The sequence below is a fragment of the Pan troglodytes genome, chromosome 5 (assembly GCF_028858775.2).
Source record: "Pan troglodytes isolate AG18354 chromosome 5, NHGRI_mPanTro3-v2.0_pri, whole genome shotgun sequence".
Taxonomy (NCBI): Eukaryota; Metazoa; Chordata; class Mammalia; order Primates; family Hominidae; genus Pan; species Pan troglodytes.
Window position 1 is genome coordinate 155,835,518 of NC_072403.2, and position 24,976 is coordinate 155,860,493.

The window sequence follows — 24,976 nt, forward strand, 5'->3', positions numbered from 1 at the left end:
TCTATAAATCAAATTGTTTTTTAAAAGCACTCAGGAAAAATACTACTGAAAGAAAGTCTTTGGCAAATGACCAAAAACACTTATCAATCCATGTATGTATCTTTCAAAAGCATTTACAAAACACTGAGAAACATTATCCATTGGATCTCTGCCACAACCACCTGAGAGAGATGGTTTTATTAATCTATTTTTGAATGAGGAGATAATAGGCTCAAGAGAGGTAAATTGACTTGCCAAAGTCATAGAACTAATAATCAGCAGTTAAAACTTTAAATTCAAGTATTCTATCTTTGAGTCTCATGCTGTTTCCATTACACCAGCTACCATGTACTGGGGATATAATCATTCACTGAAGTTCTCTCACCAAGGTTATATTAAATAAGTCATCCTAGTTTTTGAGGCCAATGCATTGTACCACTTCCATTCAATGAGGTAGTTGCTTAAGAGTATGGACTCTGGAGTCAGATCTGTATTTAAATTATAGTGTCACTTTGTAATAATTTTCTAAATTAAGCAATTAACAGTATTTTTGGAACCTTAGTTTCCCTATTTGTAAAAGAGGAATAATAACCTCACAGGGTTTGTGGAGGATCAAATTAGATAACTAATATAAAGCTCCTAAAACAGTGTTGGCATACAGCAAAAGATCAATAATTATAGCTATTATCAATGCTGAAAATCAAAACAGTGTAAACTTGTTAAAAGGAAAAATTTCTTTTAAAGAAAAAGACATAAAATTTAACATTCAGTCTCTAGATTGCATGATTCCTTGCATTAAAAGTTTAGCCTTCAAATCTAGGATTTTATGGGGGACAACTAATGAACCAAGATCAAACTATTAAAAAAGAGAAAGAAGCTACTTTACAAAACAGAAACACTAATTGAAGTGTCGTTTTAAAAGGCTAATTGAGGCAAATCCTTGCTACTATAAAGCAGCAGTGTGGTTTTTCTGCACAATTCAGCTTTACTTCTTGCCACTTAGCCATTTCAAGTAGAAATGTATTGGTAAAAGAAGAAATTCACAGACTGTTACCACTTGAAGAGACAAATACACACAGGGATATTTGTTGTCTGCAGATAGTGCTTTCATGTTTTCAAAGAACTAACACATATCTTACTTCGTTGACCCTCACATTACTAAGAGAAAACAGATTAATTATGTAGCACAAGAGAAGACTGCCAGTGGTAAACAGCAAACCTTATTTTTTATTCCTTGTCTCATTTTTTCATGACACCCTATTACTGGGCGGTGGCATAGAGATGCCACAGTACAGAGTGTACAGAATACTGTGGGAAGACAGAGGCCACTAAGACTGAGAGAACCAGAAAAGGCTTTGCAGAGAAGGTGACATTTATCCAACCTTTTATCTAGTACAGATGTACTTCTGGAATATTCCTGGTGGCCCTTGAGCCTGAGATTTCTTTTCTTTTCTTTTCTTTTTTTTTTTTTTTGGTGAATTCTGAATATCTCACTCAGTGATTTAGTTCTCCTTATACTGCTTTTTGTTCATTTGAAAACCTAAATGGATGTCCTCATCTCCTTTTAAAAATTTCATCCAAGGCCTTGATATTAAAGAGGCAGGAGCTGAAGCCACTCTTGTTTGACTTAATAATATCAATACCTAAGGCACCTTCTCATTCTACAGTTCTGTGACTTTTAAAATTACTGCTTATTCTTATATTGCATTACCTACTATACAACACATCACTTGAAATGTGCAATTTACTTCCTGTTAATATTTTAAAATATTTTCTTCATTACCATTTATATCAGAAACAGTTTAAAAGAACTCTTATGAATATCTAAAGGAATATGTCTTGCTAAAGAAACTCAGCCTAGAGCTGGTGAAGTATGACAATTGTTTCTGTCCTAAGAGCCGGGTTCCTTTTTGTAAGTAACCACCCCTAATTCTATCTTCTCTCACAACATGAAAGAAACACATTTTTTAATGAAAGATGTTCAGACATTTTGAAGATAATTATGACAATCTCTGATGAGTTATTAATTTGAGACCATTCTTCTCTTCTAACATAGACATGTAGTGCTACAAATTCCTGTCTAAGCATTGCTATAAGTTGCATCTTAGTCACTTGAAAATATGGTTTCATTTTCATTCAGTTCAAAATATTTTCTAATTTCCTGTTCGATTTTTTTAAAATAGGCTACTTTTTAGAGAAGTTTATGTTCACAGCAAAATTGAGCCTGTTACAGGAATTTCCCATATACTCCCTTCCCCCACAACACACTTAGCCTTCTCCATTATCGACATCCCCCACTAGAGTGGTACCTTTGTTACAACTGATAAACCTCCATTGATACATCATTATCACCCAGAATCCATGGTTTAGAGTTCACTCTTGGTGTTGTACATTCTATGGGTTTGAAAAAATTTATGACAGTTCTCCATCATTATAACATCATACAGAGAAGTTTTGCTGATCTTTTTACTGTCTAGTTTTGCATTTTCTAAAATGTCATATAGTTGAAATTATATAGTATGCAGCCTTTTGAGATTGGCTTCTTTTACTTTAGTAATACACATTTAATTTTCTTCCATGCCTTTTCATGGCTTGATAGCTCACTTCTTTTTTTTTTATTTTCTTCTTCTTCTTCTTTTTTTTTTTTTTTGAGATGGAGTCTGGCTCAATCGCCCAGACTGGGGTGCAGTGGGGCAATCTCGGCTCACTGTAACCTCCACCTCCCAGGTTCAAGCAATTCTCCACCTCAGCCTCCCGAGTAGCTGGGACTACAGGTATAGTCTGTATACCTGAGATTACAGGCGCCCACCATCATGCCAGGCTAATTTTTGTATTTTTAGTAGAGACACAGTTTCACCATGTTGGCCAGGCTGGTCTCCAACTCCCAACTTTCAGTGATCCACCCATCTCGGCCTCCAAACATGCTGGGGTTATAGGTGTGAGCCACTGCACCTGGCCAGCTCATTTCTTTTTGGTGCGGATTGATTTCGTTTGTGTCACACTGGCTGGCTGGTAGAATTCACCAGTACAACCATCTGGGTCTGCTGTCTAGAAGCTGTTTTAAGTTTATATGTGTATTTCAAGGAACTAGTCTATTTTATCTAATTTATCAAATATGTGAGTGAGAGCTTATTTATACTATTCTCTTACTAATCCTGTATTTTATCCATGGGATTGGCAGAATAACACCTCTTTCATTCCTAACATTGGCAATTGGTGTACTCTTTTTTCCTTGGTTGCCTGGCTAGAGATTTATCATTTTACTGATCTTTTCAAAGAACCAGCTTTTTATTTTGTTGATTTTCTCCATTGTTTTCCTGTTTTCAACTTTGTTGATTTCCGCTCTAATTTTCAGTATTTACTTTCTTCTGCTCACTGCAGGTTTAATTTGTTCTTCTTTTTCTAGTTTCCAAAGGTGGAAACTGAGGTTATTGATTTTAGGTTCTTTTTCTTTTCTAATACATCATTTAATGCTACAAATTTTGAAGCACTGTTTCAGCTGTATCCCACATGGTTTCATAAACTGTATTTTCATTAAAATTAAAAATATTTAAACATTTTTCTTGAGATTTTTCTTTGATCCATGGGTTATTTAGAAGCATACTGTTTAATTTCCAAATATTTGGAAAATTTCCAGCACTTTTTCCAGTATTAACTTTTAGTTTAATTCTGTAGTCTCAGAAAGTATTTTGTATGGTTTCTATTCTTTTAAATTTGTTAAGATGTTTTTAATGTCTCAGGATGTGCCCCTGGGTTATTTGGAAGTGTGATGTTCAGTTACAAGATATTTTTCCAGATTCCTTTCTAATTAAATTCCATTATGGTCAGTGAACACTCTTTGTATGATTTAAATCCTTTAGAATTGACTTATTTTCCCACCCAGAATATGGTCTATCTTGAAAAATGTTCTGGCTATGCTTGGAAAAAGCGTGCAGTTTGCTGTTGAGTAGCGTTCTATAAACGCCAATTAAGTCAATGTGGTTGATAGCACTGTTCAAGTCTTCTATAGCCTTATTGGTTTTCCAACTACTTGATCTATTATCTATTGAAGGAAGGGTGCTGAAATCTGACCACAATTGTGAATTTGTCTATTTCTTCCCATGTATACTGAAATTATTTTACTAGGTGCATAAACATTTAAGATCATTTATTCTTTATGAATTCACCACTTTATCATTATGAAACAACTCTATTTATCCCTGGTAATATTCTTTGTTCTAATTTCTACTTTGTCTAATATGAATACAGTCACCGCAGTTTTAAAAAATCAGTGCTAAAAACGATATTTTTTTCATCCGTTAGCTTATAATCTATTTGTGTCTTTACACATGAAGTGCATTTTTTTGTAGGCAGCATATAGTTAGTTCTCAAAGCGTTTTGTATGTATTAAATCTGACTGTGAACAATCAATTGAGGTAACTCATTACCTTCAGACTGGCCAATATGTGTATTAAATCTGACATTCTTTGCCTTTTAATTATGACAGACCATTTATGCTTAACATGCTTACTGACATGATTAGGCTGAAATGTACGATCTTGTTATTTGTTGTCTAATTGCCTCAATTATTCTTTGTTCCTTTTCTTTCTTCTTTTGAATTGATTATTTTTCTCTAGTTTTATCTCCTTTGGCTTATAACTATGTTTTGATATCTTCGTGGTTGCTGTAGAGTTTATAGTTATATCTTTAACTTACCATGGTGTACTTCCAAGGGATATTATACCAGTTCATGTAGAGTATAAAAACTTTATAGTTATATTTTTCCTCACCTGACCTTTGTGCAATTATTGTTGTACCTTTTGCTTTTATATGTTATACACCCCATTTGCTACTATTTTTGTTTAAACTATCTTTTAAAAAATATTAATAATAATCATCATCGTATGTATTTATTTACCTAGGTGGTTGCCATTTCTGGTGCTCTTTACTGCTATCTGGCATTATTTTCCTTCTTTATTAAATCAACTGACAATAAATGTGAGAGTTTAAAAAAAAAGATTTCCTTTAGTATTTCTTACACTGTGGGTCTACTGGTGATTAATTCTTTCAGCTTTAGTACATCTGAAAAAGTCTTTATTTCACCTGTTATTTTCCTACCAAAGAAAGTGCTTGCATGTTTCACCTTTTTTGAAAGATATTGTCACAACTATAGATTTCTAGATTAACAGTTTTAGCTTTCACTACTTGGAAGGTGTCTTTCCACTGTCTTCTGGATTACATTCCTTCTGACAGGAAGCCTTCTGTCATGTTTGTTCCTCTGAATGTATAGTTTTTTCTTCTCTGCTTTAAAATCTGTCTTTACTACTGGTTTTAAACTATTTGATTACGGTGTCCCTTGGTGTAGTTTTCTTCATGTTTTTGTGCTTGCTTGATATTTATTTAACTTAGATTTGTGGATTTATTGTTTTCATCAAATTTGGCAAGTCTTCAGCCATTATATCTTTATTTTCTGTTCTCTCCCTCCTTTGGGGACTCCAATTACATACATATTTGGTCATTTCAAGTTGTCCCACAGCTCACTGATGTGCTATTCACTTTTTTCTAGTTTTTTTTTTTTTTTTTTTTTTCCATTCAGTATCTCATTTTGTATAATTGCTATCCAGTGTATTTTGGGATTTTAATCCTATCCAGTGTATTTTTCAACTCAGGTGTTTATAAAATGTCTAGAGGTCTAGAAGTTCAATTTAGGTCTTTTTATAGCTTCCATCTTTTCTTAACCACCTTATGCTTTCCACTACCATCTTGAGTATATGGAACATAGTAACAATAACTATTTGAATATCCTTATTAAATCTATTTAATTTATTTTAGTATCTCCACTTATTAGATGTGTGTCACTTCTGGGTCTGTTTCTATTGATTGAGTTTTCTCTTCACTGTTGAATTTTCCTGCTTCTCTGCACATCTGGTAAATTCTGATTGAATGCTACATATTGCATACTTTATTAATGGGTGCTGGATATTTTGTATTTCCTTAAATATCCTTGAGCTTTGTTCTGGGATACAGTTAAGCTACTTGAAACAATTTGATCCTTCAAACCAAGTGTCTGCAAACTAGGCCCACAGGCCAAATCTGGACCACTGCCTATTTCTATAAATAAAATTTTATTGGAATACATTCTGATACATGTAAATACATTTGCTTACAAATTGTTTATGGCTGTTTTAACACTAGAAGGGCAGAAGTGAGTAGTTAAAACAGAGACCACATGGCCCACATATCCTAAAATATTTTCCATCTGGCCCTTTACAAAACAGTTTTATGACCTGTCTTGAATGGCTTACTTTTAAGATTTTTCAGGCAGGATCAGATTAGACTAGTCTAGGGCTAATTTTGCCTCATCGCTGAAGCATTAGTCTTCTGAGTACACCATCTAATCCCACTTATATACAAGGTTTTTCCACTCTGAATGGTGGGGGTGGGGTGGGGGGGACACACTCTTCACTGCCTTATATGAGCTACTTTCTTCTTCCCAGTGCCTCTTTCCTCATCCATGGGTAGTTCTCTTATGCATATGCACTAATCAGCACTCGGCTGAAGCCTCCAGGAGAGCCCTCTGAAGATCTCTGGAGCTCACTCTCTGTGTAACTAACTCTCTCTTCTCTGGTACTCTGTCCTTCAAATTCTAGCTGCCTCAGCCTCCCAGAATTCCTAACTCCATCATCTCAACCTAGGATAAGCTGTGTTTGGGTTCTGCCTTCCTGCACTGCAGCCTGGGGCAAATGATTTGTTTTTTCCTTCTCTCAGTGTTCACTGTCTCGTGCCACTTGTCCAATGTCGGAATGCCTTTGTTTCATATGTTTTATGGGCTTTTTGTGTGTGTCGGTTTGTTAGGCTATTTTAGGCCAGAGAATAACTCCAGTTCCTGTTATTACAAGATGGCTGGAAGCAGAAGTCCTCTCAGTACGAAGTTCCAATCCTTTATATTTGCCTTAGTGCTTTATATTTACAATAAATTGTCCCAGCTCAAGCCATTTACCCAATTCTATGATCAGTCAGCAACTAGAGAAGGGTGTAATAAGCAAAGTCAAACTACTATAGCATCCCTTTCCCCAATCCCACTTTCCTATCTTTGTGGGATATATATGGTGGACTTGGTTTTTAAGATTTTTCTTTTTCATTAAACCAGCATTTATTGAGTGGTTGTTTCTCCTGGCATCGTTCTAGGTGCTGGGGATTCACCACTGTGAACAAAACACGCAAAAATTCCTACCCTTGTGAAGCGCACCAATGAATTAAGCTGATCTTTGAATTAATTGTTTCTAGTAGCTTAACTGTATCCCATAACAAAGCTCAAGTAAAATATGTATCAGATGGTGATTTAAAAAAATAAAAGTAATGAAGAGACAGGAAGTGCTAAGAGATTTAGCAGTGAAAATAGTGTCAATTTAAAACAGGCTGGTCAGGGAAAAAGGCATGGGTGAGAGGATGACAATTTAGGGAGGATCTGAAGGAGGTAAGGATGTAAGTCATGTGGCTATTTCTGGGTACAATAATTGCAAAACTCGATGCAGAAACAAGAAAACTGGTATGGCTAAAGCAGTCGGTGAAGGGAAGCGGTAAAAGATTAGGCCAGAAGTAACGGGACCCATAGCACATAGGAGCTGATAAGCCTCCGTAAGCGAGATGGGAGGGACTGGAGACACTGGAGCAGAAAAGTAACACGATCAGACTTACAGTTTTAAATAATTTATCGGGCTGTTGTGTGGAGAGTGAATTCTAGGGGAGAAAGTATGAAACCAGGGAGACCAGTTAGAAGGCTACTCTTATAAAGAGATGATGAAGGCGTGCACCAGCGCAGTAGCAGAAGAGCTGGGGAGAAGTGGTCACCTTCTGGATTTATGGAAGGTGGGGCTGACAGTATCTCCTGACAGCTGAATGTGTAGAGGGTGAGAGAGACGAAATGAGGATGCTGCAAAGGCACCTGGCCTGTGCAACTGGAAGAAGAGTCTTCCTCATCTCGGTAAATGGCCACTTAGGATGAAGGAAGTTTGGTTGGGAACAGAGAAGAACTCAGGAGCTCAGGTGCAGACATGTTAGGTTTGATATGCCTATTAGACATCCAGCAATTGGATATTTGAATCTGGAGTTTAGAGAAGAGGTCCACACTGGAGGCAATTTAGTAGCTGCCAGCATATATGTATTTAAAGCCATGAAAATGAATGGGAGCAGCTAGGGAGTGAGAATCGACAGAGGACAAGTACAGAGACTGTGCCCAGGGACAGCCAATGTTTGGAGGTCAGGACAATGAGGATGTAACTGCAAGAAAGATAAGAGTAGTCACATGCAATAGGAAGGCAGTTGGGAAAGTGTGGAGACTCAGAAGACAAGGGAAGAACATACTTCACAGAGCAGCATGATCAGTGGGGTCAGTGCTTCTGACAGATCAAGGAAGATACGGACTGAGAATTAATGGTTGGGTTTGCAATATGAAGGTCACTGGTGACACTTGAGAACTTTGGTGGAATGCCCAGACAGAACTGAGAAATTGTGTAAAAGGAAGCAGGGACATTAAATGGGGTAGTAATTAGAGAGGAATGGGAGTTAAATAATTTTTTTAAGTAAAGCAGGGAGGTGGGAATGCATGATGCAGGAGAGAGAAGGGACAACTACTGTAGCTATATCCTTGAGCAGGTGAGAGGAGATGGGACTAAGAATATAAGTACAAGGGTAAGCTTTAAATTGAGCATGGCTGGGTATCTTTCTCCAGCTATGTTCAGCTGCACGCTGCAGGCATGGAATCAGCAAACCAAGGCACTGGGATATAGATGGCTAAGTACAACAAAGCAAAGGGGAGGGACAGAGAAGATGAGTGGATGAGTGATTTTAATGAGAGGGTAGGCTATTGACGTTGAGTAAGGGAGGATGTGAGATATGAAGGAAGTGTGCTGCAGTGTAAAAGTTGTATGTCTAGGTGGAGTTAAAAATGTTGGAGTGGGAGGACAGATGGAGAATGGGGTGCTGGGACTCAAGATCATGGAGTGAGAGCAGTTCTTATTAATGACTAGGCCCACAGTATGACTACGGGAGAAAGTTGCTAATGTGGTTTGGAAGACAAGGTCATTGAAGGAGAGGAAATCAAGAAACCGAGAAGCCAGGCTGTTAAGACTCTACAAAGCCTGAAAATCACCAAGAATTAGGACACATTAGTCTTACAGGGAAGGACAGATCCTGAATCTTCAAGGAATAAGGAACAATGATGTATTTTTACTTTCCAGATTTTAAATTTTTATGTTGTCTTATAACTATATTTATAATAATGATTTAGGCCTAACTCCAAGTCAGCTGTTTTAAGCTAATCCAACTGTCCTTTTATGGTCCAACTTGCGTTCTGCTCAAATGTCCTTCTTCTCTTTCACTATCATTCTGAAAAATGTACAATTAATTCTGTCATTTATATCAGTTTCCTAAATTCTAAAGCAAAATTTCTCAAACTTTTCTGTGGAGCACCAGTTCAATGGTATATTTGGTGAGGTAGGGGTTGTATGGTGAAATATGCTGGAGAAACACCACACACCAAAGGCCATCAATAATCACTTGTTGGAAATAAGTCTAATTTGATTTTAACTCAGCTTTTTTCCCAAATTTAAATGACCATATGCTCATTTTCCATATAATATCAGTTAACATCCTAAGGAATGAGTATGCCAAGGTAGGTACTATTGGGAAGACTGTATTAGAGGTGTGTGTCTTCTTGGTGGCTTCAAAAGAGGTGAAACAGAACCTGCTAGAACAAGATTCAAGATACAGACTTAGAATCTGTCAGAGAATGCAAATCCTTGTTAAGTTACTTTGTAACAATATTCTCCTCGCCTGCTAACATGATGAAAAACAAAACCATCTCAGAAAATAACTTCTCAAAGATGTATTTAAAATTGGTTTAGTATATTTCAATTCTCCTCCATAAAAATGACACTTCATAGACTATTTAAAAACAAAGATACATAAATATGTTTTGGAGGAAGACTAATGCCCAACAGGACGTCTGCATCTATATACAACCTCAGCTCTGCGCTTTGCTCCCACTAACCATAACTCTGATAAGAAGTCACTATAAGGAAACAAATGTCCCTAGGCCAAGACATGTACTTCAAAAATCATTATCAAAATAACTATTATCTAAGAGTACCAGAAAAAGTGAGACAGACTTTAAAATAATTTAAGAACCAAATAACAAAAAAGTTTTGCTCCAATTTTTGCTCTAGGAGCTCTAAAAAACCATTATCAAGTTATTAGAGAAGACAAGGTATTGGGGGAAGAGGATAAAAGAAACTGAAATATCAGCTTACAAAAGCCAATCACGATGCTTATGAATCAGGCAGGAACAATCTGCAAACAGAAATAAAAATTACTAGTTTTATATAATATTTGCACATGCATTTGTCAATTATAATTTTGAGATCACTGTAGGTTCATATGCAATTTTAAAAGAGCCTTTACTCAGTCTCCCACAATAGTAACATTTCACAAAACAACAGAACAATATCACAATCGATATGTTTATATTAATACCATCTACTAGCCTATCGCGATTTCCCATTTAATTGTATTAGTGTGTTTTATACAGTTTTATCACGTGTAGGCTCACATATCTACCACTAGTCAAAATATTGAACAGTTCCATCACAAGGATCCATCATGTTGCCCTTTTACAAACACACACCACCTCCTTTGCCACAATCTCTTTCTGCCCCTGACCCATTGCACATCTATTTTTAACACTAAAATAATAACAGCCATTTACAAAAAGTATTTCATTCCTTGTCCATAGTTCTATGTCTACTACTACTACTACTACTTCCTAGTTACATGTCAAATCTTGAATGAATACTTTTAGTTTTCTGCATTAAAGGTTTAGTTTAAGGAATACCTTCTCCAGGGAGAAGTTTTTCTTATTGTTAGCATGGCACAGATCACTCATTTCAAAAATCAAAACGCAAAAAGTAAGGGAGTCAGAAATGTTGTCTGCACTCACAGATTCCATATTTTCAATATATTACTAACAAGAAACCTCTGAGTGCTTACCATGGGCCAAGCTACATATTATATATTATTATGTGTGTGTGTGTGTGTGTGTGTGTATATATATACACACACACACATATATATAAAAGATATATATACACATATATATATCAAATTATATATATATATATATATATATATAATTTAATCCTTTTACCAAACCTTTGATGTATGCACATTGACCCTGTTTGGCCCAGGAGAAAATTGAGGCACCAAGAGGTTTACAAGTTGCCTAAAGTCAAACAACTAGCAAGTGGCAAATCCTGGAACCTGGGACCAGACTCTGGGCACCCAGACTCTACCATCCCTCAAGGAAACCCATGATAAAGTCAAGATGTTTTGATGTCATCATTCATTGCTATGACAAATAAATCACCTAATTATTGGTAAGCTTCATTTTAACATACCAGAATTCAACAAGGAAAATGTCTAAAGCAATGATGTGTAAAATGGAAGGAGTATTTTATTCAAGCATAAAATCATAGGAAATTGCCAAAAACAAAGGTTGGGACATGCAGAAAAGATTTTATATTATAGCAACAAACTGTTCGCCAGCCCTAAAAAGATAGTCTTAACATTCGTTGGGGATTGACAGGCAGCAGTTTATACATAGTCAAGATTACTCTTGAAAAAGACATATTCAATTGAGCAGAGATGATGATGGGAGAACTGAAATTTTTGAACAGATAAAAGCTTCAAAATTAGGCTCTTCAGCCAATAGAGACATCTAAAACTCCAAAGATAATGTTCAGATTATAGTAATTTGACAGACACCTATTGTGACAAACTTTCTGTAGGTTTATTAGCTTAATAATATAGCATTATTACTGAGGACTAATATTCTCTTCTGTGAAACTACACAGCACATTTATGCATAGCTGTGACAGTTTTGCCTATCATTCAACAGTGCTTAAAAGGCGCCTGCTCAATAAGCCATTGATATGCTGCCCCAAATACCCTGGCGAGGCTTTCCTTACAGTGCTAATTTTACAGACGTCTCCTGGATGATCTAAGTTCAAGAGGCAGCCAGGGGAGGAGAATGCATTATTAGCATGGTTTGGTGTGCGTATAACCGAGTTATACATAGGAACTAGGGAAATGGAGCTCTGAAGTTCATCTTCCACAGGAAGATACACGCTATTATTCTTGACTTTCTGGGAGGGAAGTTAATTCATTACTTCGTTAACATTGAAATATATTAAAAACATTTTCAGTTAAAAGGTAGCTAAAAAGAAACCTTTAAATTAAAATGCTTACATCTTACGAGATTTCTAGAAATCACTATTAATTGATTGTAACTAGCTTTATAATCTCCCCCAGTTACTCAAGGCTTTTATTTATTTATTTATTTATTCAGAGACAGGGTCTCTGTCACCCAGACTGAAGTGTGGTGACGTGATCAAGGTTCACTGCAACCTTGATCTCGGGGGCTTAATTGATCCTCCCACCTCAGCCTCCCAACACAGCAGAGTTAATGGCAGGTTGGCTCCACTTCATCAGAGGTTCTGGAGGAGGAAACCAAGATCTTCCCTGAAAGGCAAGACCTGGCATGTGCCACCACACCGGCTTTTTTTTTTTTTTTTTTTTTGGTAGAGACAAGGTGTCACTATATTGCCCAGGCTAGTCTTGAATTTCTGGGCCCAAGAGATTCTCCCACCTTGGCCTCCCAAAGTAAAAATTCACATTTTTTTAAAGGTGGGTAAGCAAAAGATCAGGGTGAAGGAAACCCTCTCCTTTTCAGACACCACCCTACGATGCCTGTTTGCCCTTCTTCACCAAGAAGCCAGCTGTCCGTGGCTGGGCCAGCGTGACAGACTCAGGGGACACTGGATACAGCTCTCTTTTCAATGGCTCCTAGAGTTAAGACTTTTATAAGCATTATTATTTCAAGAAAACACTGTGTCCTGGTCTTCTTGAGTAAATACAAGGCAGATGGTAACCTTAATTTTCTCTGAAAACTCTGTCTAAAACATGGGACAAAATAGATGTCAACGTTCTAAGAATGAAGAAAAATCAGAATTCCTCATTTATCTCTAATTCTTCTCCCAGGGAAACACATATACAAAGCCTCCTTGAAGTTTAACATGACTTGTTTCTCATATCTTTCTAAAAGCATATTGTTTATTTAGAATAACCTTTCTATCTTGTCTGCCAAGCTTTTCCCATACATATAAGATAAAAACTGAGAAACACTTTTCCATTCCCAGTGATGTTTGTCCAGTAAGTCTTGGTAAGTAATAACGATTATGCCTAAACTAACATCACTCTTCCTCTGCGGCTAAACACAGTCATCTGGTGGTGTACAGTATGACCTGTATGGTTCCTCAGTGGTTCACCATTCTAGAACATCCTACAAGATTAACTAAATTTTTCAAGTTTGTTTATCACCTCAGCTGTAACATTTACGTTTATGTCACTGTTTTTAAGTTGTTAAATTCTTAGAGGATAAAGACTATATCTGTATAACTTAGTTTACAAATAATAGCCATGCACGAACATCCCATAAATGCCCTTCGCAGTGATGAGTACAATCACAGCAGAGTTAATGGTAGGTTGGCTCCACTTCATCAGAGGTTCTGGAGGAGGAAACCAAGATCTTCCATGAAAGGCAAGACCTGGCATCAGGGGCTACTGTGGGCACTTTCCTTTGAATTGCATTTATCTGCCAGGAAGATGATATCCTTTATTGTTTTACATGAAAGCATTCAAAAATTCTAAAAACTGAGCATGCCTGCCTTGGTCAGTTCAGGTTGTAATAACAAAGTGCCATAGACTGGATGGCTGACACATTTATTTTTCACAGTTCTGGAGGGGAGAAGTCTGAGATCATGGTGCCAGCATGGGCAGGTTTTGGTGAGGAACCTCCTCCAACTGTCTACTGCTGGCTCTCCTATCCTCACAAGGTAGGAAGAAAAGCCAGCTAGTTCTCTGTCCTTTTCTTATAAAGGCACTAATCCCATTCCTGAGGGCTCCACCCTTATGGCCCAATTTCTTCCCTAAGGCCCCATTTTCAAATACCATTTCATTAGGATTAGGGTTTCAACACATGGCTTTTGGGGGGACACACACATTCAGTTCATTGCAATGCCCTTACACAGACATGAAGACAGGTCACGTATGTTTGAAATAACTCATGGTCTGCAAAATCTCACACCAAAAATAACAGAGGGAGAAAAATTCAGAGTAGACCACTCAAAACCTATGCACTTTTGTAATCACAGCGCTAACCAAATAATAATGCATACCTCAGGGATAACTTGGAAAGCCCAGATAGGCAGCTCAGTGTGTCTGGGGGTGCCCCAGGGGACATTAAAAACGCACAGAAACAATACAGTGGAAAGGCTACTACAGTAGAAATGCAGGGAGGACTCAGAGATGAGTTCTCATCCCTGGAGAGTGTGATATGACAGTGAATTGTGTCAACGTGACTGTGCCACAAGTGCCAGGTTAAACATTATTTCTGGCTATGTCCATGCAGGTATTTCTGGATGAAATCAGCACTTGTGTTGGTGGAGTTCGGAGCATACCACCCTCCCAAATATGGGCTGGCATCATCCAATCCACTGAGGGCCCGAATAGAACAAAAAGGTGGAAGGAGGAGGAATTCACCCCCTTTTCTTCCTGCCTGCCTGAGCTAGGACATCAGTCTCCTCCTGTCCTTGGACTGGGATTTATACCCCTGGCTCCTCTGCTTCTCAGGCGTTCAGCCTTGGACCAGAATCACACCACCAGCTTTCCCGAGTCTCCAGCTTGCAGACAGTTGGCTGTGGGATTTCTCAGCCTTCATAATCATCAGGGTCAATTCTTTGTAATCAATCTCTCTTTCTCTCTCCATATATGTATCCATGGGTAAACATACATACACTCTAACTCTGCCAACTCAAATTCACTTGGGTTCTAGAAACTGCCCAACAATTATGCAACATTTCCCTAATCTTTGGTCATTTCATTTCACACCTTCTCTCCTATCTTCCAATTGCCTTCCCCACTCCTAATACTTAACACATAACATCTCTCTGTTAACATCCCTACTTCATGCTTCTGTGAGAAAACAAAAGCTGTTGGATAGGGCATCTCTGCCTTCTATCTCTAAACTCAGAAACTTTCCCATATCCACAGGAGGATGCACCCTCCCTAGAACCAGAGGCCAACTCCACCTCTCTATTCAAAATTTCTTATACATTATCTTCTCCCTTTTTACTAAAGATACTTGTCATCGACACATACTATGCTCTGATATTCCCCAATTTTTTTTTTTTTTTTTTTTTTTTTTTTTTTTGAGATGGAGTCTCGCTCTGTTGCCAGACTGGAGTGCAGTGGCATGATCTCAGCTCACTGCAACCTCCGCCTACCGGGTTCAAGCGATTCTCTTGCTTCAGCTTCCCAAGTAGCTGGGATTACAGGCATGTGCCATCATGCCCAGCTAATTTTTGTATTTTTATTAGAGACGGGGTTTCAACATGTTGGCCAGGATGGTCTCCATCCCCTGACCTTGGGATCCGCCCGCCTTGGCCTCCCAAAGTGCAGGGATTACAGGTGTGAGCCATCGTGCCTGGCTGATATTCCTCAATTTTTAAAGAACAAAACCTCCATTGACCTCCAGGTCCCACTATACTCCCACCCTTTCTCAGACAAACTTCTGAAAAGAACAGAAAACTTAGATAATCCCCATTTCCTTACCTCCCACTCACTTTCCAACCCATTCCCCAGGCTCTTATCTCTACCACTCTATCAAAAGATCTTTATCAAGGTCATCAAAGCAATTCTTATTATCCTCATTTTAAAAACCAGGACACTGAGGCTCAAGAGAGATTACTAGGTTGAGATAGTAAAAACGTACCTTCCCTTCAAGATATGCAAGAGCCCAGAGCTGCCCCAAGGCACTCTTTTCAGGATATTAAAGACTTCATCTTCCCGGGACCCAACCCCTCTTTCCTCCCTTGTGTCATGCCGCTGCATTATATATCAGACACATTCCTTAGAATATCTCATTGTTTTTCATTATTTTTAACTGAGAAAAAGGACCTTGCTTTGCCTATGAATGTTTTCTGTGTTGACCACTTGGTGTCAATTATTTAATTGTTCCAACCACATGAGAATAGGTGGCTTTAGCCCCTTTGTACAAATAAGAAAATTGTGGCTGAGAAAGAATAAAACCTTTCCCAACATCAGACAGATAATAAGCATTTCATTGTTTCTTAGTTGTTTCCATTAGATGATGGCAAGATAGGGGCATCACTCTGACAGATGTGACATTGTCCCATTATGTCCACAAGGTTGGAAAACCTAGAACTGATGCAAATTTGCTATGAAGAAACACCTCAGAAACTGACTTATATATCATAATGGAAATTTATGATGAGGATTTTAATTTACCATACATCTAAATATTTATAAGTTATAAATTATGCAGACCAACTAAGTTCAAAGCTAACCAACCAAGTCCAAAATCTATCTTTCCTTGACCAATTTACCTCATATTTCCAGGAAAACCATGTTTGAATGTGGACTTCTTGGAGTCTGTACCTCTAGAACATGGCACTGGGGGGCCGTGATACTGAATTTTGGTGATTAGGGCATCTTCCCTCCCTAGTTCTACCCTAGTTCTACCATGGAAGCCAAATTGGTGAGCATGAGGTGTGGAACAGAGTTATGTGCTTATCCCATAACCTGTCTGGTTTTCTAGGTATTCAGACATTGCACTCGCTCAGCACTGCCCTTAACCCAGGTGAGTGGAGCTCTGCCTTAGGATCCATGTTCCATTCTGGCCTTTCTCTAGCTGCACCATTTCCTTTATCATGAGGAGTCCAAAGGCCTAAGGGGAAGGTGCCCACCCAGGCCTACACTCCCTCTCCTAGGCTATGCTCCTGGTTCCCAGAACCACGGCATTCCTTGTCCAAAGAGCTTCAAGCCTGCTAACCAGGAACCGCACAGGCTCTTTCCTAGATCTGTGTTTTTAAGGGCAGACTGTGCCCTGTTATATGCAGTCCCTAGACCCAAGGGGTGGCCAAGGGGTGTCTGTTTGCAGGAGATGTGGACATAGTGGGCAGAGTGATCCCAGAACATTAAGAGAAGGGAAGACAGGCCAGGGCCTAGTAGCCAGCTTGCTCTCCAGTGCCATGTTCTAGAGGTACAGGCTCCAAGAAGTCCACATTCAAACATGGTTTTCCAGGAAATATGAGGTAAAGTGGTCAAGGAAAGATATATTTTGGACTTCATTGGTTAGCTTTGAACTTAGTTGGTCTGCATAACTTATAAATATTTAGATGTATGGTAAAAGTGTTTCTATTAATATCCTGGCTTGAACTCTACCCCCGTATAGTTAGGAGGGGCATGAGATTAGTTCTAGACTTTAATAAAAAGTTGATTACTGAGGAAAAACCGTTGAATATTCTCTTTTTGAACCACAGTGGCTGAGAAGGCCAAGTGTTCCAGAAAGTGTACAATGACAAAGGTGGTACAATCACAGGCTTGAGTCTTTCTGTGTGAAGCATAGTCTTCTGCAAGTCCACAGTGGATGTTTATTGTAAACAAAAAATAAACTGTCTTTGAATGAAGCCACTGAGGTTTGGGGATGGCTTGTTAGCACAACATAATGTTAGCCCATCCTGACTACATAGAAATTGGTACCAGAAGTAGGATGTTTTAGCAAAAACCTAAAATATATGACCTTGGTTTAGTGGTCAGCAAGTAGTGAGGAAAGTGGTCTTAAGGGCCAGAAAGATAGTGATGTGTTTTATACAGTGGCAACATATCTGGTAAAACATTTGCCTCTGCTAGTTCAGGAGGCAGATCTCCTGTCAAATTTACTTGTAGCTCTAGGAGAAGAGGTAAGAAAAAACAATTGAAATATGGTTGGGTGAGGTGGCTCACAGCACCTTGGGAGGCCAAGGCAGGTGAATCACTTGAGGTCAGGAGTTCGAGACCAGCCTGGCCAACATGGTGAAACCTCATCTCTACTAAAAACACAAAAATTAGCTGGGTGTGGTGGCGCACGCCTGTAATCCCAGCTACTCAGGAAGCTGAGGCAGAAGAATCACTTGAACCTGGGAGGTGGAGGTTGCAGTGAGCCGAGATCCTGCCACCGCACTCCAGCCTGGGTGACACAGTGAGTGAGACTCCATCTCAAAAAAACAAACAAACAAACACACACAGAGAAAAAAACAGAAAACGGCCGGGTGCGGTGGCTCACGCTTGTAATCCCAGCACTTTGGGAGGCCAAGGCAGGAGGATCATGAGGTCAGGAGTTCGAGACCAGCCTGGCCAACACAGTGAAACCCCATCTATACTAAAAATAGAAAAATTAGCTGGGTGCGGTGGGTGCCTGTAATCCCAGCTACTCAGGAGGCTGGGGCAGGAGAATTGCTTGGACCAGAGAGGCAGAGTTTGCAGTGAGCGAAGATCGCGCCACTGCACTCCAGCCTAGGTGACAGAGCTAGACTCTGTCTCAAAACAAAAAAACAAAAAACAAAACAAAACACACACACACACACACACACACACGCAATTGACATGTGTATTGGTTATTATTGGCTTCATTTGACAAAGTATTTCAAGAAAGAGCTGAGCTTAGAAAAGAACTATCCGGTTTCCAGGAAGTGAAAGGGAATGAGGAGACAGCAGACATTTCAGATTTTGCAACTACAAAAACTAACTTCTTCTCCACCCCTACACTAACAGTTAAAGGTAAGACTTTGAAGATCATTAGCCAAGGAAAACTTTTTTTTAAAAAAACTAAATTGTCTCAGGACAAGGATAGATAATATATCCATTAAATCTTTTCATGTGGATAAAATGACTGAGATAATAGATCAGATTAAAAGTAAAGCTTTCCAATAGAAGCCAGCCAGTTCCAAGATAACTTCCTTTAGGACCAGAAAGACAGCTATGGGAGTGAGAATGCAAATCAATGTAGCAAATCTGAAAACCAGGACTCATGCATGACAAAAGAAAATTCTAGGGCTGTGTTTACTAGCACACAGAATTGACTGGAGACAAACAGATAAGAAAGCTTCCAAATTTTGGGGAGCACTGTGCTGCCAAAAAGAATAAGACTATCAGCTGAAGTCTTAAAACGATCCTTTGGCCCCCAATACTCTATATGCAGGATAGAAAGTTTTGCTCAGTTCCCAACTAGGGCAAATTCTCAAATGTTCACTTCATATATGGCTAAGGAAAAAAAAAAAAAAGAACTCCCTAGGGGCAAGGCCAGTGCTTCTGAAAATGATGAACAAGAAGGTAGAATCAGGGCCTAATCAAGAAGCATTTTACTCTCCAGGTTTTGAAGGATTTCAAAATTGTTATGGACCAGGGACTCCCTAAAGTATACTGGTGAAATTTATAACTTACTATGTGGGAAAGACTAGGTTTGGATCTGTATTATTTTAATAATCTCAGAAAGGTGTCAGAAAAACGAGGAATTTTCCTATATATTGTAAATTTTAAGACTTCACAGTGCATGGGATGTCCACATGTTCTGCACTGTGTCATCTGAGAATATGAACATCTTTCCTCCGCTGTTTAAAAGCAATTTTCTAGATTGCAGTTTTAAACATCTCTGAATGTGACAAGGTATTACCATTAAAGCGTATGACACTGATTTTACACTCTGCAGAAGTGCAGACAGATTTAACAAGGCAGCCCTACTTCACAGTAGCTCTTGAAATCTCAAGTAGGAACGAAATGAAACTAATGGCATTATAACTACTACTATTATTCGCAAAAAAATGTATGGAAGGTGATGAGAGACAGCAGTGTGACCACTGGAGCAGCTCATATTCAGTCCCAACATTTTATTCCTGCTTGCGTTTCTGGAAAATCCACTGTTACAGATTCAAATGTGTCCTCAAAATTCAAATGTTGAAAACCCAAACCCTAATGTGACTGTATTTGGAGATAGGGCCATCAGGGAGGTAATTAAGGTTAAATGATGTCTTAAGAGTGGGGCTCTAATCCAATTAAAATTCTCATTATAAATTCTCATTATAATACATGTCAGTTTCTGATGTGTTTGCTCATAGCAAATTTGCATTAATTTCAGATTTTCTGAACTCATGGAGGTAATTGGACTATGTCACATCTCTCAGTGATGCCTCTATCTTGTCATCATCTAATGGGAACAATTAAGAGACAATAAGATAGAACCATCACAAAGAGCAGGCACCCTGTGCTCAGAATCCAAGTAATCAGAGGTCAAATGCTTGCTGTATTACTTATTAACTGTCTGATATTGGGAAAGGCTTCATTCTTTCTCAGCCAAAATTTTCCTATTTGTACAAAGGAGATAAAACTATCTATTCTCAGGTTGTTGGAACAATTAAATAAAATGATTCACAACAAGTGGTCAGCACAGAAAATATTCACAATAAAGCAAGGTCCCTTTCAATTTATCCTTAAAGTTAATTAATAAAAAACTTAAACTTCGGTATTATGCAGATTATTTGTATGCACGTATCAAGCTACCCTTTTCATATCATTCAATAAATGATGCATAATTTTTGGCTTTTGTTGTTTTGTTGTTATGGTTTTTTGGGGTTTTTTTTGCTTTGCTTTGGAAAGGGGATAAATGTTAAACTAATTTGAGGAATAAGTTAAGCCAAGGAAACATGATTCTAAACTACATAATTTAAACAGATTTCTATACTTTGTATTTAGGTGCGAACCATTTTAGTCAAAGTTTGAAATTATGTTTACCTCCTATAAATATTTGTTGAATAAATTTATGAATGTTTTCTAAGTTAAATAGCTTTAAAAGCTATACTGTCATAAGATACTCATACCACTTAAAATTCAAACACTATTATGATACATATGCTTATATAAAATGTTTCAAATCTGAAACATAAGGATTTTTTTTCCCTGAAGACTAAAGGAAGAAAGATCACCCTTTCTACATGTTTCATAATATATTTTCCAGGGATGAAAGAGAAAATTTAACACTTGATGGGCTCAAATCTTAATTATAAAACAGAGGTTTTTGTTTCAAAGCCCAGTAATAATAAGTATTTCCATAAAATACCTACGTTACTGGCTATATTAATGGTGGCCAGCCATAAAATTAAAGCAAAGAGAAGAACTGAAATCTAGACCTCTAATCTTTTTTCCAAAAATATCAAGGATAAAGGATGGTCAGGAGCTCAACCAAAACCAAAAACTGTTTAACCTGGTCACCCTCCCACCATCGTCCACTCTATTTTGAGACCTGCTGAGCCACATCGTGCTTTAAATTTTCTTGATTTAGGGTCTCATTTTCTCCGAACTGTTATGATCACAATGGTGTCACATAAAGAAGAAACACGGGGTGATTTGAGAGAACTTTAACAAGGTCTGGAGATTTCTCTCACTAGGAAGTAGCTGACCCCATTACTACAGGGCACGCTTCTTATTAGGTGGATCTGGGAGAGTCCTATCACAGAGCTGTGATGTCTGCATGTATGATTACAAGCAAAAGTTGACCAAGAAGGCTTCAATGAGAAGTAGATGAAATTGAATCAAATGAACATTTATTAAGCACCTACAAAGCACTTGTAAACAGAAAGTATGGCAAAGACTGCCAATTTTCTCTGATATTCATTCTTCCCTTCTTTCTTTGTAATATAATCTCTGAATTTTAAATGGGCACATGACTCCGCAGAATAAAAACATTTTCCAATGTCCCTTGAAGATAAAGGTTGTCACATTACTGACAAGATGTAGGCAGAAATGTCATGTGCAAATTCTGGGAATTGTCCTTGAAGCAGGAGCAGAGTCTTATTTATTCCCTTTTTTTTTTTTTCCTGACTGAAATACAAACATCATAGCTAGAACTTGGCTAGCCATCTTTGATCATGAGGTAGACGAACAGAACAAGGATACAGAACTTAGAGTTCAAAAACAGACACACATACTCAGGCACTTGATTTTCAACAAGAGCACCATGCAATTCAATGGAGGGAAAGAAAAATTCCTCAAAAGATTCTAGAGCAATTAAATCTCGATCCTGAAAAAAATTAACCTTGACCCTTATCTCACATTATACAGAAATTAATTTGAGATAGATGATGGAATGGGTCACAGATCTAAATGTAAAAAAAAATTGATATCTTCATGATTGAGGGATAGACAAAGATTTCTTAAACAGGACAAAAGACAAACCATTACAAACCCAATAAACTGGATTTCATTAAGACACCAAAAGACAGCATTAAAAGATACATAGAAAAATCATAAAATCATCAAGGAAATGCACATGAAAACCATGAGACCATGAAGCCATGAGATATCACCTCAAACCCACCAGAGGGCTTAAAGTGAAAAAGACTAACAATATCAAGTGCTGATGAAAATGTGCACTCCAACTACAACTCTATTGCTAGCAAAAGTGTACACATATGCATTCAGTTTTGTAAACTGTTTGGCTCCCCTATGGCCTAACAATTCTAGTCTCAGATTTGTTCCTTGGTGAAATACTGCAAATGTCCACCAAAAGACTTGTGAATGAGTATTCACAGCAGGTCTATTTGCAAGAACCCAAACTAGAACACACCCACATAGCTATTAACAGAATGGATAAACAAATTGTGGTAATGGAGTCCTACTCAGAAAAAATACAAAAAGAACTACCTATTGATAGATGCATCAACACAGATGACTCTAAAAAATTTACGCTGAATAAAAGCCAGACACAAAAGAGTACATCCTGTTTGGTTATACTTAAAATTCAAGAATAGACAAAACAGGGAGGCTCAGGTGGGAGGATCGCTTGAGCCTGGGAGGTTGAGGCTGCTGTGAACTGTCATCCTGTCATCATGCAATCACACTCCAGCCTGGGTGGCAGAGTGAGATACCATCTTGGGGCGGAGGGGGCTGGGGGGGAAGGAATAGATAAAACTAATCTACAGTGATGGACATCAGAAGAGTGTGATCCATAGGGGAGGTGTTGACCAGGAGGTAAATGAGAGAATTTTATCCTCGATGGATGTAATATTGTCTAGCTTGCTCTTGAATGTGGTTACACAGGTGTGTGTATGTGTGTGTGTGTATAAACTCATCAAGCTATATACTTAAGAATGGCAGACTTCATATGTTTTTCTTCCCCATGTATTTTAGGCCTCAACAGAAGCAGAGAAAAAGTACTTTATGAAAGATAATTAGACTCTTTTTACCTTATCCATTGCCCAGCAAAGGTTATTAGGCAAAAGTAAAATTTTCTACTTAAAATAAAACAAACACCAAGCAAAGTGTGGCTAAACTTTACAGTTTTTCTTACCCCCAAATAAGCCAAAATTAGAATATTCAAACCTTATTCATTAGTATCAACAAAAACTTGGAAGGAAAGTCCAAAGAAAATAGGAGTACACCAGGTAATCCATAGCAACTATCATGGTCACCAAAGTGAAGATTCTATAGTATACTGGCAATGAAAGCAAAGCTTTCATTGTGTATGTCATTTTCAGTGTGTGTTTTACCATAAATGCTTCTGTTCATGATTTTATTTAATTATTTCTTCATTTTTAGCACAAGGGCAGTATGGCGTAGAAGAAAGAGCAAGAGCTTTGATTCAGACAAACCAGTTTTGCCACTTACTAACTATATGGTGTTAGGAAAGTTTCCTAATCTCTTTGATACTAAGTTTCTTCACAATTTAAAAGAGATAATAATACTTACTTTGCAAAATTGTAGCACAATTATAGTAGGTACTTAGTAGTGGTAGCTATTTGGCAATAGCTCTTTGTATGCAAAGTATCATGTCGGCCACTTGAACCCTATCTAAGAACCTGACCATCTGGAAAAGACATTTAGATATAAAGATTGGTGACAAAAGGTAAGAATTTAACAAGGGCTATAGATTATAAATTATAGGGTTTCTATGTAGCTAGTAGGGTTGTAGAGTGAGTATTCTCTGAACAGAGCTTGAAAAAAAAAGGTTGAAAATTAGTTGGGGAGAAAACATTTAAGGCAGGGGAAATGGCACAAATAAGAACACAGCTGCAAAAGCAGGAGAGTGAAACCTTTAGGGGCTGATGCATGGTTAGGACCACCTGTGCCACTGGATTAGTTTTGAGAAATCAGAGGTCAGTAAAGTAAGTTAGGACCAGACAAAAAAGGACCATTGTCATGCTAAGAAGCCAAGAATCTTGTAAGTATTGGGATGCCACTAAAGGACTTTTTCAGGGAACTGACCCCACTGGTCATTACACATGATAGGAAGGGAAGAAAAGTCAATACAGGGAAAAATAGCATAGGGTGACAAGGGCCTAAACCAAGGTGCTGAGGGGAGTGAAAGAAGCAGGAAGGAAAGATATTAGAAAGTTCAAATTTTTTTCCTGTATTTCAGAATGCAAATGGAAGAGAAAGTTCAATTTTATTAATTTTAAAAAAAATGATCATTGAGTTTCCCTGAGTGATATCAATAGGCCTGCCTTCAACTTCAGGATTGATCCTAATTGACCCCTAAGTTCCTCGAGAGCAAAGATAAGCCCCCAAGCCAACAAAACACATTGCCTGGCACATAGAAAGTGCTCAATACATCATTGGTGAATGAATCTTTCCAAATATTCCAAATATGGAAATCTCCATACACAAATAATACAATGTATTAATGATGCAATGTAAAACATGCAGAAAAGCTAAACTCACTTTTCCTTTTTGTTTAGTGACCATTTTCCACAATATGCCAAGTTCTGAATTTGCTCATGCAAGAGCTATCTCTATCTCCAGCTTATCAAAAGACTCAGATATAAATCGCTCCAGAAAGTTGGGAATGTTGCCACCTCAGTTGCTAAGCTCTTGTGTAATGTTGTTCTAGGAATCCATCATTCTTTGCTATAGCAAAAGAACAGTCACTTTATGACTCATGAATATTACATGAAAAAATTAAAACAGTAAATTAAATCCAAATCATGTAAATAAATATGTGTAAGGTTACTTAAGAGTGCAAGATGATTTAGTAATTAATTTACTTATTATGATAATTTAAATTAAAATAACCTAA

General features: G+C 37.8%; 1 protein-coding gene across 50 annotated transcripts in view; it reads right to left on the reverse strand.

Annotated features, from left to right (window-relative positions):
* PLAGL1 (PLAG1 like zinc finger 1) overlaps positions 1-24,976 on the reverse strand; it is a 124,334-nt gene that overhangs the window by 34,547 nt on the left and 64,811 nt on the right. For 12 of the 50 annotated variants that reach the window (XM_063813532.1, XM_063813524.1, XM_024357440.3 and 9 more), the window contains exon 2: positions 10,269-10,308. The exons of the other annotated variants lie outside the window; for them this stretch is intronic. The gene's annotated coding sequence lies outside the window, so the exon portion shown is untranslated. The remainder of the gene's footprint in view (positions 1-10,268; positions 10,309-24,976) is intronic. 50 annotated transcript variants of the gene reach the window in all.